Source organism: Ovis canadensis, chromosome 4 (assembly GCF_042477335.2).
Source record: "Ovis canadensis isolate MfBH-ARS-UI-01 breed Bighorn chromosome 4, ARS-UI_OviCan_v2, whole genome shotgun sequence".
Taxonomy (NCBI): Eukaryota; Metazoa; Chordata; class Mammalia; order Artiodactyla; family Bovidae; genus Ovis; species Ovis canadensis.
Window position 1 is genome coordinate 98,295,688 of NC_091248.1, and position 17,871 is coordinate 98,313,558.

At 35.8% G+C, this 17,871-nt stretch overlaps 1 pseudogene; it reads right to left on the reverse strand.

Annotated features, from left to right (window-relative positions):
* Positions 1 to 768: 768 nt before the first annotated feature.
* On the reverse strand, positions 769 to 1,456 carry LOC138439045 (small ribosomal subunit protein uS15-like; annotated as a pseudogene).
* Between the last annotated feature and the right edge of the window lie 16,415 nt (positions 1,457 to 17,871).

A 17,871-nucleotide genomic window follows, 5' to 3' on the forward strand; every position in this document is an offset into this window, starting at 1 on the left:
GATGGTCAATTCTAGATGATAGATGATAGCTGAAGTCATTTTTGCTACTCTAATCAGAGTTGGCTCTCAGGTTGTATGTGTGCATTCCTTTATTAATTTTATAATATGCTTTATTTCAAAAGGCTTGATAATTGTAAATATATATTATAACACAAATATATCATCAAAAATAGTGTAAAAAAAAGAATAAAAGAAAAACAGTAAGGTGAGATTTAGAAGCCAAGGACAATAGTGTGATATAGGAGTAATTATACTCCACAGTGCTCCAAATTTATTGAGGTAATTTGGCTATTTCTAGATCTCGTGAAATGAAATGATCATAATAAATGTTTCAGGAAATATTAATTGCTCCTAATAACTTATATTGTCTAGACAGGTATTTTATAGAGGATTTGTTATTAAAATAATTATATGTACATTTTTCTGAGTTGCACTTTAATAACATTCTGTTTTATGTAATCAAAAAAAAGATCTTCATTGATATTATCTTGAAATGCTCATTTTTGTTTCTCCCTTTCAAAATTTCTAGTTGCATATTACCAAGATTTGCCATAAATAAACTATATTTTCTTATGTGAACTAACAAACCTGAATTGATATTGCCATATATAACAGGTCTCTGAAACCTGAAATTACCTAGGAATTGCAGGAAAAAAAATCTAATGTCTTAAACATCATGCCATTGTCAAAAATAAAGGTCATTATCTCGAGGGAACTTTTTTTTCTAGTTAATATAATAACTTTATTGCTTGAGTACAGTAGGTAAATTTATCCAGCTAGAGCAGAGGCTCTTTATGACTCATATTTCCAATTGGGAGGGAAGACGCGTTTGGTCTTATAATATTGAGCCAATGGTGAATATGGCTCTCAGTCAGAATCAGGTGGAATTTAGCATCTTTATCCTTTTGGTTCCTCTAAAGATGCTTTCCAACAGCAACAGCTTTCTTAATTAAATGCTAAAGATCCTCAGAAAATCAGGAGCAAGTCCTTTGGACTTAAGAATTCTCAATATTTAATTGCCTGTCACAAAACATACTTCTGTAATACCATGTGAGTCTCTCAGGATCACACCTATTTGTGAGGGAGTCAGGCCCTTCTTGGGTTTACCAGGGGGCACTAGTGGTAAGGAACCTACCTTCCAGTGCAGGAGACATAGAGATGTGGTTTCGATCCCTGGGTCAGGAAGATCCCCTGGCAGAGGGCAGTGCAACCATTCCAGTATTCTTCCCTGGAGAATCCCATGGACAGAGGAGCCTAGCAGGCTACAGTTCATAGTGTCACACAGAGTTGGACATGACTGAAGCGACTCAGCAAGTAGCACACAGGCCCTTCTTGGCCAGTTTGTAGATCTATCCTTCACATTGTCGGAGGTCAGCTTTAGCCAGGTGGAGATTCTGTGGCTGTCGGGCAGAGTCCACTGGGACAGGCCCTTCCTGGGAGTGTGCACAGGACCCATGATCGCAGCAGTGTGGTAGCAAAAGGAAAGGACAGAGAGCTTTTAAATGAGTCCTATTCCTTTTTGAAACATTTGAACAGATATCAAATTCCATTCATCAGTTTTATTATCAAATCCTTCCATTGCAACAGAAAATTGTTCCAAATTAGTTCTCATGATAAAGATTATAATAGTGAATAAAATACAATGCTAAAAGTATTAGGTGAGTAAAAATAATTAAAATGGTATCCAGACCCATCTTAAGTTTCAGTAAATCATATCCAACAACTCATTTCCCTTGAATATGAGAACTGTGATTTTATCCTTCCCTATGGAGTGTTTTTCCAGTTTTCAATAGGAAAAAAAATGTACTAAAATTTAAGAAAAAGATATAACCCAAGTGAGGTAGCTATAGACAACAAATAACTGAATCAAGTTACATATAAGAATGAGATACTTAATATGAGTTACAATGAATTAAAGGAAAGTAGACTACATTATTGGAGAAGGAAATGGCAACCCACTCCAGTATTCTTGCCTGGAGAATCCCGTGGACAGAGGATCCTTGATGGGCTGCTGTCCATGGGGTCGCACAGAGTCAGACACAACTGAAGCGACTTAGCATGCATGCATGTGTTGGAGAAGGAGATGGCAACCCACTCCAGTATTCTTGCCTGGAGAATCCCAGGGACAGAAGATCCTGGTGGGCTGCCATCTATGGGGTTGCACAGAGTTGGACATGACTGAAGCAACTTAGCCCCAGCAGCAGACCACATTATAAAATAAAATATGGTAATAAGTGAAAGGAGAAGTATCATTATTCATGGTGAGTCACTACCAAAGTAATGTTACGATACATTGTGGGTAGCTGTCAAAGTCAGGTATCAACACCTTGTAGAGTTTCCTTTGTGCTGCTTGATAAGTAAATGATATATCTCTAAGAAAAGTATCTAGTAAATGAAGTAATAAGACACAAAGATTTCCCTCATGTCTTAGACAGTAAAAAACAATACATTTTCTGGAGAAGAAAAAACAATTATTGTCAAATTTGCATAAAAACTGAAGTTCAGATGGAGTAGTGGTAACTTCAATTTCCAGTCTAAGAGCTTGGAAGTCCTTGATAATGATGTAACAAGGTCTGTATTGGAAGAATCTCAGAGCTAATCCCTTTTTAGATTTCTTCAGCCTATCAGCCTCTTGGTCGCCTTTTGTTGTTCAGTTGCTAAGTGGTGTCCAATTCTTCATGACTCCGTGGACTGCAGCATGCCATGCCTCCCTGTCCTTCACTATCTCTCAGTGTTTGCTCAAATTCATGTCTATTGAGTCAGTGATACCATCCAACCATCTCATCTTCTGTCACCTCTGGTCACCTTTATCAGTATCAAAAGTTGTGAGATTTGGGGAACTTCAGTATGACTCCTACATTTAAATCCTAGCAGGTATTCAACTTGATGTGTGTCCTTTTGTTGTTTAGTCGCTAAGTTGTGTCCAACTTATTTGCGACCCCATGGACTATAGCCAGCCAAGCTCCTCTGTCTATGGGATTTCTGATAGACAGGCAAGAATATAGGTAAGATTATTGGTGTGGGTTGCCATTTCCTTCTCCAGAGGATCGTGCCAACCCATGGATTAAACCCATGTCTCTTAAATTAGCAGGCAGATTCTTTACCACTGAGCAACCAGGGAAGCATATGTCCTTTAGGAAGGCTGAATACTTTCAGTTGTTTTATTTCCTATTTCTTTAGAAAGGTGGCAGTTTATCCTGAGAACAGTTTATAGAAATAATGAAAAATAACTGTTCAATATTATCCATATATATTTTATATAAATATGCCTTGTACCCTAAAGAGTCCCCCAAGCAAGTCAGGAGGAGAAGGGGATGACAGAGGATGAGATGATTGGACGGCATCACTCAACGGACATGAGTTTGAGCAAGCTCTGGGAGTTGGTGATGCACTGGGAAGCCTGGTGTGGTGCAATCCATGGGGTCTCAAATAATCAGATGACTGAGCGACTGAACTGAATGAACCCAGTGCACAGAGTATATGTGTTATTCTGACATTAACTGGTCTTATATTTATTATTTGTATTATTTACATTTATTTTTAATGCATTATTCTTACATTAAATAGTTACCTCTCAAGAGGTATGGCTTTAAGATTTCTCTGAAAACTGATAGAACTGAACCCAGGAATCACCTCCATCCATATAATTTCATGAAAAATATGTTTGCTATCAGTTTTTTTTTTTTTTTTTTTTAAATTTTTATTTTTTTATTTTTTAAATTTTAAAATCTTTAATTCTTACATGCATTCCCAAACATGACCCCCCCTCCCACCTCCCTCCCCAGAACATCTTTCTGGGTCATCCCCATGCACCAGCCCCAAGCATGCTGCATCCTGCGTCAGACATAGACTGGCGATTCAATTCACATGATAGTATACATGTTAGAATGTCATTCTCCCAAATCATCCCACCCTCTCCCTCTCCCTCTGAGTCCAAAAGTCCATTATACACATCTGTGTCTCTTTCCCTGTCTTGCATACAGGGTCGCTATCAGTTTTTAAAATCAATTTTTGGCTGTGTTATAGAAGTTTTAAAGTATGCCTATATATCTATATAAATTCTATGGTAGTATTCCATATAAGTAGTCACCGTTCTGTTGTAATATAGATTTCATTCATTCAAGTAAACAAATGAATATTACCTTAAACATTTCCCACAAGTTCTCTTTAGAGGTATAAATGCAAGAAATCCTATACCTTTGAAGAAAGTTAAAGTAGACATTGTACTCAATAACATTATATTTCTGTATCTGAAATTCATAGTCAATTTATCATCAATAACTGAATCTGATTATGCTTTCTTAAATCCACCAAGAGTAACTTATGGCATCAGTAAGGAAATGATGGGGTTTGTGTGGGGTGCAAGTGCTCATAAGAAAGTTTTATTTTTTCCAATCAAATTTCAGATTTCTATGACCCACAGTCATCACTCTTTAAGTCTTTTTGTTTGCTACAAATTTTCAATCTTTATTTTTGATATGGAATTGGAAAACAAAGAATATAAAACACATTGCTTTGAAATAATATCTGGACTGTTTTAAAAATAAAATTTGTGCTGGGTTACATTTTAGTGAGGCTTCTTCCCTGATGGCTCAATTGGTAAGGAATCCACCTGCAATGCAGGAGACTCCAGTTCATTCTCTGAGTCAGGAAGATCCCCCTGGAGAAGGGATAGGCTACCCACTCCAGTATTCTTGGGCTTCCCTTGTGGCTCAGCTGGTAAAGAATCCTCCTGCAAGGTGGGAAACCTGATTCGATTCCTGGGTTGGGAAGACCCCTTGGAGAAGGGAAAGGCTACCCACTCCAGTATTCTGGGCTAGAGAATTCCATGGACTGGTGGACTGTGATAGCCCATTGAGTCACAAATAGTCAGACACAACTGAGTGACTTTCACTTTCACTTTTTAGTCATGTGTCAATATGCAAAGTATAATTAGTAATACACATTTCATTTACTCTACAGAAATCATATCACCTTTTTTTACTGTAATATATCTGATTTTTTTTTTTTTTTTTTTTGCTCATCCTACAATATGGTTGGGACTTTGAAAGTAGTCAGTCTTTGTCAAAAGAATTTTGAAAAAAGTCAAGTATCATACTAACTGAATTGGTTGCTTACACTTTAACAAATATCTAGGAGGACTACTAAGTGTCAGAATTTGGGCCAGGAGTTTTCACTTATTTTGACTAATTTTACCATCATAATACCTTTCAGATAATAGAGGTTGTGTTAATTTCTGTGAAGAAATCCAAACTTGAAAAGGTAATTTTATTACCATAATAAATGATACTATCTGGATTTATTAGCAAATCTTTAAATCTTGTGTGGTTGCCATGATTTTATAACAATTCACAATAGATTGAAAATATAACATACTGCAATTATAATTCAAAATAGATTGAAAATGTAAACTACTTTAATTGCTGCAAGCTTTATATCTTTAGAGGAAATAGGTGTTTAAGTTTTTTAGGGAAAGAACAGACCTTTTTTATTGATTGTCCTTGAAAGAGAATAGGGAAAAAATTTGTTCTATAATCTAATGAATATTTTATAGATGAAAACCTTTACATTTTGCAGAATATGAATCAAGCCAATAGGACCACATGAGACTTCTGAGAACAGGAGGCAAGAGAATGCAGTAAAGAATTACAAGGTAAAATGGCAAACCTTCATATGACCATGAGGGTGAGAAAGTGTCATCATCAGGGTAGGTAAGTGGTCGAGTTGTCATAGCTGGCTGAATTACAAAATAAGCATCATTTGTAAAGCCATGATGATTGCCCTGACATAGCTAGGCCAGGGTGTCCTCACTCATGAGAGATAATCAGTAGTTGCAGATGACAGACTTGGATCTTGTTTTCCCCAAGATGCTCCAGAATGGTGTGTGGAGCTCCCAGTGAATTCAGAGAAAATGTGATTCTCAATTAAATACCTTTGCAGTATTTTCCTGTAATTTATCACAATGGCTTACAGAAATAATTAATTGCAGATATAGCTGCATACAAGTCTATGGTGATATAAGAAAGTAAGGATTTTCCAAAACTACTGAAGGATGTATAAATTATACATATCAAGTTTCATCAGATATCCTGGTTCAAGGGCTTTGCTGTTGCTTTGTAGGCATCAACCACAGTCTTTTCAGCAGGATCCTACTTGAACTCTCCCTGCTGAAATATATTTGCAGCTCTAATGGATTTTTTTTTAGTTCACTTCTGGAAAGAAACTGAAAAGCTGATGAAAACTGTATCATTTTCAATTTTTAAAATGGCTTTTAGTTCCATGCTAATAAATTTTAAGTCTATAGTTCATAAGTTTTGGTTTAAGCACATAATTCTTATTTTGTTTACTGTCTCAAGAGTCTTAGCATAAAATGCTACTTTCATCATTCTAGACTCTTAAGAAAAATTACCTGTCAGCTTGAATTAAAGATAGTTTTAAAAATATGTATTTTAAGAAAAGCCTCTCATTCCAAAGTGCTAAACAAACCACCACCCTTTGTTCACATACCTGTAAATTGTACACAGGAAGATAAAAAAGCAAGTAATGAAGAGTATATATTTCTATTTAGTGATTACATATTGCTACATGGAGAATTTTGTTATAAGCAGTGTTATCAATAAAAATCATGGAAAACACTTATGAGCGGGCATGGTGGTATAGTGAAATGTGCAGAATCTAGGCCATGGATCATTCTAGAATAATTTTTGTTAATCTCTGGTTATGGGCTTCAATGTGTCATTTAATCTGTGTCTTTGTGTGTGTGTGTGTGTGTGTATGTATTATTCCCCAAAACCCTCCTCCCATCCAGCCTAGCATATAACATTGAGCAGAGTTTCATGTGCTATACAGTAGGTCTTTGTTGTTTATCCATTTTAAATATAGCAATGTGTACATGACCTTCCTATAATTCCTAACTATCCGTTCCCCACCACCCCCATCTCCAGAAACTATAAATTCATTTTCTAAGTCTGGGAGTCTCTTTCTGTTAAGTATAAGTTCATTTGTATCATTTCTTTTCAAATTCCACATATAAGGGATATCATATGGTATTTCTCCTGTTCTGTCTGACTTATTTCACTTAGTATGACACTCTCTAGGTCCATACATGTTGCTTCAAATGGCATTGTTTCATTCTTTTCAATGCCTGAGTAAAATTCCATCGTATATATTTACCACATCTTCTTTATCCATTCCTCTGTCGATGGACATTAAGGTTGCTTTCATGTCTTGGCTATTGTAAACAGTGCTGCAGTGAACATGGGGTTGCATATATCTTTTGGGGTCATGTTTTTCTCTGGATATATACCCAGGAGTGGGATTGCAGGGTCATATGGTAGCTCTATTTTTAGTTTTTTAAGAAACCACCATGCTATTTTCCATAGTGGCTGTACCAATTTACATTCCCACCAACAGTGAAAGAGGGTTCTCTTCTCACTATACCCTCTCCAGTATTTGGTTTTTGTGGATTTTTTGATGATAGCCATTCTGACCAGTGTAAGGTGATATCTCATTGTAATCTGTATCTTAATTTTCTAATTTTAAAATGGAAATATTAATAGCACTTTGATTCATTATTTGCTAATTGAGTAAAATCCATTTATTTCTTAAAAATGGGTGAAGCTTTTACAGGATTTACATAGAAACTTTGGTTGTTAATCAATTCCACTGCTAGTTAACAGCAATTTAAAAAAAAAACTTTAACTTGGTTGCTAATAAGCTTGATATAAGTCAATGGTATTTTGTGGACTTGCATTAACACATGAGACAAATGAAGCTTATTTGTTTTGTAGTGCTGGCCAGACTTCACCTGGAATACTGAGCTCTTTTCTGGAAAGTTCTCTTTTGAGGGTCTTTTAATCAAATCAAAAAATGTTCAAGGGCAAGCAGTGAGCACATTTCTGGGTTATTATCTGGAAATCATGACATGAGGAGGCATTATTGGAGAACGAAAGTTAGGAGCTTTAGTGCTCTTTTTGATTATTTTAAGGACTCACATATATAGGAAAGTTTGGATGGAATTGGGGGAAATTCTGGAGGATAGGACCAGGATAAAATAAAAAATTATAGGGAATGAAGATTTAACTTAACATGAAAGAATTCTAACATTTAAAGTACATTCCATAAGCCACTTCTTGAGAGAGTAGATTCTTTAGACTTGTATGTGTTTAGTGAGAGACTAGAGAGATGTTTTGAGGAGCTTTTACAAGAATTAGCCTATTGTATATTATGTACCACATTTTCTTTATCCATTCGTCTGTCAATGGACATGCAGGTTGCTTCATGTCCTGGCTATTGTAAATAGTACTGCAATGAACACTGGGGTACATCTGTCTTTCAGAATTGTAGTTTTCTCAGGAATATTAGTCAACCATAGAAAATAATGAACTGGAGAGGACTGGGATGGAGTAGGGGAGGGACAGTTAAGAGGCAGGGGATACTAATTACTGTACAGTATTGTATTGGCTTTGCTATACATCAACATGAATCCGTAAATAAATTTATATTAAAAAATAAATATATTATTTGGAACTCTGTAAAAAAAAAAGAGGTAGGGGATACATGTATAATTATAGCTGATTTGCATTGTTGTACAGCAGAAACCAACACAACATTGTAATTGTAATTTTCCTCCAATTAAAAAAAAATTTTAAAAGAATTAGCCTAGGTTACCTCTTAAATGGTAAAGACCCTTTATACATTCATATTTTAAAATTTATTACATTTTTATAATAAAATTAATATTTAGTTAATTATTTATATGTGTCTGAGTTTATTTCTAGAAAATTGCAGGTGAAAATCTAATATATTTTCATCAGCTTGGTGTTCTAGTTTATGGCATTTCCCCCAGATAAGCCTAAGACTTATGAAGTACCATATCCTTAAAATTTTTTTATGTTCTTGATAAGTGACATATATTTTTTCTTTGCCATTTTTAGGAAGTGTTTAAGAATATTTTTCACCTTTCATATTACCCTAAAATAATTTTTTTTTTAATTTTTATTTTATTTATTTATTTTTAAAATTTTTATTTTACTTTACAATACTGTATTGATTTTGCCATACATTGACATGAATCCACCACAGGTGTACATGCGTTCCCAAACATGAACCCCTCTCCCACCTCCATCCCCATAACATCTCTCTGGGTCATCCCCATGCACCAGCCCCAAGCATGCTGTATCCTGCATCAGACATAGACTGGCGATTCGTTTCTTACATGATAGCATACATGTTTCAATGCCATTCTCCCAAATCATCCCACCCTCTCCCTCTCCCTCTGAGTCCAAAAGTCTGCTATACACCTCTGTGTCTTTTTTGCTGTCTCGCATACAGGGTCGTCATTACCATCTTTCTAAATTCCATATATATGTGTTAGTATACTGTATTGGTGTTTTTCTTTCTGGCTTACTTCACTCTGTATAATCGGCTCCAGTTTCATCCACCTCATTAGAACTGATTCAAATGTATTCTTTTTAATGGCTGAGTAATACTCCACTGTGTATATGTACCATGGCTTTCTTATCCATTTGTCTGCTGATGGACATCTAGGTTGCTTCCATGTCCTGGCTATTATAAACAGTGCTGCGATGAACATTGGGGTACATGTGTCTCTTTCAATTCTGGTTTCCTCAGTGTATATGCCCAGAAGTGGGATTGCTGGGTCATAAGGCAGTTCTATTTCCAGTTTTTTAAGGAATCTCCACACTGTTCTCCATAGTGGCTGTACTAGTTTGCATTCCCACCAACAGTGTAGGAGGGTTCCCTTTTCTCCACACCCTCTCCAGCATTTATTGCTTGTAGACTTTTGAATAGCAGCCATTCTGACTGGCATGAAATGGTACCTCATTGTGGTTTTGATTTGCATTTCTCTGATAATGAGTGATGTTGAGCATCTTTTCATGTGTTTGTTAGCCATCCGTATGTCTTCTTTGGAGAAATGTTTGTTTAGTTCTTTGGCCCATTTTTTGATTGTGTTGTTTATTTTTCTGGAATTGAGCTGCAAGAGTTGCTAATATATTTTTGAGATTAGTTGTTTGTCAGTTGTTTCATTTGCTATTATTTTCTCCCATTCTGAAGGCTGTCTTTTCACCTTGCTTATATTTTCCTTTGTTGTGCAGAAGCTTTTAATTTTAATTAGATCCCATTTGTTTATTTTTGCTTTTATTTCCAATATTCCGGGAGATGGGTCATAGAGCATCCTGCTGTGATATATGTCAGAGAGTGTTTTGCCTATCTTCTCCTCTCGGAGTTTTATAGTTTCTGCTCTTATGTTTAGATCTTTAATGCATTTTGAGTTTATTTTTGTGTATGGTGTTAGAAAGTGTTCTAGTTCCATTATTTTACAAGTGGTTGACCAGTTTTCCCAGCACCACTTGTTAAAGAGATTGTCTTTAATCCATTGTATCTTCTTGCCTCCTTTGTCAAAGATAAGGAGTCCATAGGTGCCTAGGTTTATCTCTGGGCTTTCTATTTTGTTCCATTGGTCTATATTTCTGAGTTTGTGCCAGTGCCATACTGTATTGATGACTGTAGCTTTGTAGTAGAGCTTGAAGTCAGGCAGGTTGATTCCTCCAGTTCCATTCTTCTTTCTCAAGATTGCTTTGACTATTCAAGATTTTTTGTATTTCCATACAAATTGTGAAATTATTTGTTCTAGTTCTGTGAAAAATACTGTTGGTAGTTTGATAGGGATTGCATTGAATCTATAGATTGCTTTGGGTATTATACTCATTTTCACTCTATTGATTCTTCCAATCCATGAACATGGTATATTTCTCCTTCTATTAGTGTCCTCTTTGATTTCTTTCACACGTGTTTTATAGTTTTCTATATATAGGTCTTTAGTTTCTTTAGGTAGATATGTTCCTAAGTATTTTATTTTTTTCATTGCAATGGTGAATGAAATTGTTTCCTTAATTTCTTTTTCTACTTTCTCATTATTAGTGTATAGGAATGCAAGGGGTTTCTGTGTGTTGATTTTATATCCTGAAACTTTACTATATTCATTGATTAGCTCTAGTAATTTTCTGGTGCAGTCTTTAAGGTTTTCTATGTAGAGGATCATGTCATCTGCAAACAGTGAGAGTTTTACTTCTTCTTTTCCAATTTGGATTCCGTTTATTTCTTTTTCTGCTCTGATTGCTGTTGCCAAAACTTCCAAAACTATGTTGAGTAGTAGTGGTGAGAGTGGGCACCCTTGTCTTGTTCCTGACTTTAGGGGAAATGCTTTCAATTTTTCACCATTGAAAAATGGTGGGTTTGTCATATATAGCTTTTATTATGTTGAGGAATGTTCGTTCTATTCCTGCTTTCTGGAGAGTTTTTATCATAAATGGATGTTGAATTTTGTCAAAGGCTTTCTCTGCATCTATTGAGATAATCATATGGCTTTTATTTTTCAATTTGTTAATGTGGTATATTACACTGATTCGCGGTTATTGAAGAATACTTGCATCCCTGGGATAAAGCCCACTTGGTCATGGTGTATGATCTTTTTAATGTGTTGTTGATTCTGATTGCTAGAATTTTTTTTTAAAGGATTTTTGCATCTATGTTCATCAGTGATATTAGACTTTAGTTTTCTTTTTTTGTGTCATCTTTGTCAAGTTTTGGTATTAGGGTGATGGTGGTGAGAGAGTCATTTCCTAGGCAGGTTGATAAGAAGTCTAGGGGTCCCCAAGGAGACGGGGATCTGGAATTATCAAGGAGGAAGAATGGACAAACTTGTTTTCCTTATCTACATTCTTTAGGATTATGTAACAGTAATGTATTCTGCCTGAGGATAGTCTCTGGATTAAACCTTCTGGCTAAATCTGTTATCTTAAAATGTAAATTATGGGAGTAGGTCTGGTGAGATCTTTACAACCTCCAGACATTCTTTGGATTCATTGGAGAGTATATAACTTCATTGGTTAAACTAACAAGGGGGTACTCTTTCTGCCCCTTCTGATGCCTATGTCAGAAGCTTTCTCTATCTCCTTTATACTTTAATAAAACTTTATTATACAAAAGCTCTGAGCGATCAAGCCTCGTCTCTGGTCCTGGATTGAATTCTTCTCCTTTGGGGGCCAAGAATCCTTGCATTGTGATTCAACAACAACCTTTCAATGGCCTCATAGAATGAGTTTGGACGTTTACCTTCCTCTGCAATTTTCTGGAAGAGTTTGAGTAGGATAGGTGTTAGCTCTTCTCTAAATTTTTGGTAGAATTCAGCTGCGAAGCCATCTGGACCTGGGCTTCTGTTTGCTGTAAGATTTCTGATTACAGTTTCTGTGCTTGTGATGTTTTGTCTGTTAAAATTTTATATTTCTTCCTGGTTCAGTTTTGGAAAGTTGTACTTTTCTAAGAATTTTCCATTTCTTCCAAGTTGTCCATTTTATGGGCATATATAGTCTCTTATGATTCTTTGTATTTCTGTGTTGTCTGTTGTGATCTCTACATTTTCATTTCTAATTTTATCGATTTGATTTTTCTCCCTTGTTTCTTGATGAGTCTGGCTAATGGTCTGTCAGTTTTATTTATCCTTTCAAAGAACCAGCTTTTGGCTTTGTTGATTTTTGCTATGGTCTCTTTTGTTTCTTTTGCATTTATTTCTGCCCTATTTTTTAAGACTTCTTTCCTTCTACTAACCCCAGGGTTCTTCATTTCTTCCTTTTCTAGTTGCCTTAGGTGTAGAGTTAGGTTAGTTATTTGACTTTTTGCTTGTTTCTTGAGGTATGCCTGTATTGCTATGAACCTTCTCCTTAGCACTGCTTTTACAGTGTCACACAGTTTTTGGGTTGTTGTGTTTTCATTTGTTTCTATGCATATTTTGATTTCTTTTGTGATTTGTTGGTTATTCAGCAGCGTGTTGTTCAGCCTCTATATGATGGAATTTTTCATAATTCTTTCTCCTGTAATGGAGCTCTAAACTTACTGCATTGTGGTCAGAAAAGATGCTTGGAATGATTTCAATTCTTTTTTGAAATTACCAAGGCTAGATTTATGGCCCAGGATGTGATCTCTTCTGGAGAAGGTTCTGTGTGCTTGAGAAAAAGGTGCAATTCATTGTTTTGGGGTGAAATATTCTATAGATATCAATTAGATCTAACTGGTCTATTGTATTATTTAAAGTTTGTGTTTCCTTGTTTTCTGTTTAGTTGATCTATCCATAGGTGTGAGTGGGGTATTAACACTTCTATCTAATATTTTTAGGTAGGTCTTATTTTTAGCACAACTTTCTTTTAATTTTTGAGTTTTTTTTTCTCTCTAATCACTTTAGTCTAATCTTATTCATAGTGCCACCTAGAGTAAACCTAAACCTTTTTCTAGATAAATCACTCTTTGTATAGTTAAACACAATGACTCTACTGCCTCACCTTCAGTTATATCTTATACTTATACTTGGGAATTATGAGGTATTTTTTAACCACATATAGGACTTTACATTTTTTCTTATTAAATTTCATCTTGTTAGATTTTATTTTTTAAAATATTCACTCCACAAATTGTATATGCTGTGACAGCATTTGAAGAAACTTTCTGCAGTTTTTCATTTCATCTTAAGTGGAGTTCTGTTAGGGATTCATTCATTAGCCTTCTCTGAAGGGAAATCCTTAAGCTACAATTGAATCAGAAGTAGTAAATTCATTTGGCATGCTAATCAACCCTCTGGGTATTAATGGATGTTACCCTTTGGTAGTACTTCCTGTTCTAGTTGCAAAATAAAACTAGAAATCACACTGATAAAAAATGTAAACTAAAAAGGATAAGGTAAAATGAAAAATGCACAAATGAAATGATTCCATGAGCATCTATTGACAGGCCAGAGAAATTGCTTTGTGCTCAGAATGTATTAGATGTTGTAATACAGTGATAATTTAAAAAAATGATGCAGCCTCTATCCTCTTGAAGTTTACAGTCCAGAGGGAGAGACAGATGTGAATCAATCATACAAACATATTTCAAATTTAAGTTGCAGTAAGTTTTCTAAAAGAGTGCATGTTCTTAGTGATGCATACTGAATTATTAGGGATTCCCAGGAGAAGCTGGTGGTAAAGTACCCACCTGCCAATGCAGGAGATGCAGGTTTTGACCCCTAAGTCTGGAAGGTCCCTGGGTGAAGGAAATGACAACCCACTCCAATATTCTTGTCTGGAGAATACCCTGGACAGAGAAGCCTGGTGGACTATCGTCCATACAGTTGCAAAGAGTCGGATGTGATTGAAGCGACTTAACACACATACATTGTCCCAAAATAATAACAATCAGGTTCTAGGTGAGGACATAGTGAAATGAGACTGCTGTGAATAACTATTTGCTGGATTTGGACATTGGAAACATGAGACTACATTATTTTATTCTCTCTACTCTAATATTTGCTATAATAAAGAGTGGTAGACATGAAGAAGTTCAACTCTTTACCAGTGGTAAGTAGAGGAGATACCCAATTTGATGTAATAGAAGAATTTGATACAGACAGGAAAGTATAGCATGACTTCTGACAAGAGAAGACAATTTAGATTAGAAGGATGAACAGGAGTCAGGTGACTTAACAATTAAAAACAAAAGATCCAAAGCCCTATTGCACAGGGAGCAATATTGGGTCTAAGAGATTAAGAGAGCCAGTGTGGTTGGAGAGCTTGAGGATGGGTGGGGAGGAGGTTAGTATATGTAGCTGAAAAGTGAAGCAAAGGCCAGATGAAGAATGAGTTTTGTTCTAATAGTTAAAGGAAGTCATAGAAGGATCTTATGCGTGAAAGCAACAAAATCATATTTGCTTTTAGAAAAGATTGTTCTGGCTGTTTTGTGAAGACTGATTTTGGGGACACATAGGGTGTTGCAGGTGGACTAATCAGAAGTGGCACAGCTTCTCCAGAAAATGTCCTTGTTACATTAGCACCCTAAAGCTTTAGCTTTTATTAGTTTAGACAAATAGCTTTCCCTGTTGATTTTACCACTTCTAAATCCTATAATTCTCTTTTCTGTTTAGCTGTTCCACCATCTTCCACATGTACATCTCCTTCAACTCATGTCTAGAATAGCAAACAGCCTAAACTCTCCAGTTTTATCTTCTATCAGAAGCTTTCTTGCTTCCTTAGCCTGCAGTCCATCCTTTAAAACATGTATGTCCCATGAAGAGTTCTGAGCATAGAACATTTCTGGCTCTTATATTTTAAATTGAATTGAGTTCCGCAGTTTCTAAATGGGGGTGGTAAGATTACCAGATGAAATACCAGACATCCAACTCAATCTGAAATTTAGATTAACAGTGAATACATTTTTATAAAAATTGGGATACACATATGCAATACATAGGATATGCAATATTTAGGGTTGCCACTAAAAATTATATGCTATTTGTCAGAAATTCAAATTTGACTGACTTTCCTGTTTGTTTTGTTTTCTTTTTCATAAATCTGACAACCCTAGGGGATGGAAAGCAAGTAAATATCTTGAATCCAAGCTGAATGACTACCACATCCATTTCATGAATGATAGAAAAACAATAATATAGACATTTGCAAACATATAGTAAGTTAAATTGCAGGGTTATGCTTAATATTTTTGACAATTCTACTATTTCAAATATAATGAAAGAAATAAACACTTTAAATAAGTGGACCATTTTCTACTTGCTCACATTAACAAAGATTAAACCAAATATTTAAAGACTGCTGATTTGGAGGAATCCTGCCCAGAATCTCACATCTGTTGATACAGACCTACCTTTAATAAATTTCTTACTTGAACCATGTCTTTGTCCTGATTCTTGTCCTTCCTTCTCTCTGTTATTGTGAGCAGAGACTTGTACAATCCCATTACGAACTGATACCATCCCATATCCCATTATGAACTGATGACCCCACAATAGTTCCCAAGGTGGAAAGTGATCTCTTTTACAAAAACTTTAGGGAGAGTCCATTATAAACTTATGTAAAACCATCTACTGCTTGCCTCCTGATTTCCCTTTCCTCCCTTTATATTGTTTCTATAATGAGCTGGAAATCACATTGGGAAGGGGATGGAAATTGTGCACTTGAACAGTTCAAAGGACATCCAACACCTTAATTTAATATAGAAACTATAAAATATTTATGAATAAAATATTTTATTTAACTTGAACTTAATGATCAGTGTAGGATATTTTTTAAACACTGCTTCCTAAGTCTGTTAAAATGAAGCACAAAAATTCCAATCCAGCCAATTTGATAATAATTCTGAGAAAGAAGTTAAGTAATGTTTTCATGTAAATAGTTTCTCTAATTACTTTGATTTTACAAAGAAGTTATTTATATTGCTTTGGTGGTACATAGGGGCTTCCCCAGAGAAGGCAATAGTACCCCACTCCAGTACGCTTGCCTGGAAAATCCCATGGATGGAGGAGCCTGGAAGGCTGAAGTCCATGGGGTCGTTGAGGGTCGGACACTCCTGAGCAACTTCACTTTCACGTTTCACTTTCATGCATTGGAGAAGGAAATGGCAAACCCACTCCAGTGTTCTTGCCTGGAGAAACCCAGGGATGGCGGAGCCTGGTGGGCCTGCCGTCTATGGGGTCGCACAGAGTCGGACATGACTGAAGTGACTTAGCAGCAGCAGCAGCAGCAGGGGCTTCCCTGATAGCTCAGTTGGTAAAAAAATCCACCTTTAATGGAGGAGACCCTTTCTCAATTCCTAGATCCAGGGGAGATCCGCTGGAGAAGGGATAGGCTACCCATTCCAGTATTCTTGGACTTCCCTTGTAGCTCAGTTGGTAAAGAATCCACCTGCAATGCAGGAGACTTGTGTTTGATCCTGGGTTGGGAAGATCCTCTGGAGAAGGGAAAGGCTACCCACTCTAGTATTCTGGCCTCAAGAAATCCATGGACTATATAGTCCATGGTTTTGCAAAGAGTCAGACATGACTGAGCAACTTTCACTGTCACTTGGTGGTACATAGGCTATTATTAATTCATAATACTCTTATTACTCTTATTAATACATAATATTAAAGCTGCTATATATCAAGTTTTACTTTGAAATTTCACTTTATTAGAATAATAGAAATCTTTAAAGTTATCAATTTAATATATATATATGTATATTAATGAGATGAAGGTAATGGGAATCTACTTTAGTATTTGTGCCTGGAAAATCCTATGAACAGAGGAGCCTGGCAGGCTACAGTCCATGGGGTCACAAAGATTCGGACACGACCTAGCAACTGAACAACAATTATAGCAACGTGGTGTATGTTTTGGGTGAAAATGCAGAATATATTTTTAAATAAGTTTAAACAGACTGCTATTTTTTTTTTTACTATTGAAAAAATTTTAGCAGTTATGTGAAAATTTCTTACCCACATTTTGGAATTTAATTTTATTGACTTTTAAATTATTATTAAATCTTTAAGCATTTTTTTACTTTTATAAAACCTTTGGGATCATATCATTATACAAATGAAAATTATTTGGAGAATCAAAATAATATGTTTTATTAATATAAATTATTTAAGTTTATAAGCAGCTATCTTTATGGAGCCCCATAAGAATTTCTTTTTGGGATATTGAGTATAGCTTATTTATCATGAATGTCAGAGATAAGGAAATGAAGATGGATATATGTAAATGTGTAGATAACTCTCAGTTCAGTTCAGTTCAGTTCAGTTCAGTTCAGTCGCTCAGTCGTGTCCGACTCTTTGCGACCCCATGAAGCGTAGCACGCCAGGCCTCCCTGTCCATCACCATCTCCCGGAGTTCACTCAGACCAATGTCCATCGAGTCCATGATGCCATCCAGCCATCTCATCCTGGGTCGTCCCCTTATCCTCCTGCCCCAAATCCCTCCAAGCATCAGAGTCTTTTCCAATGAGTCAACTCTTCACATGAGGTGGCCAAAGTAATGGAGCTTCAGC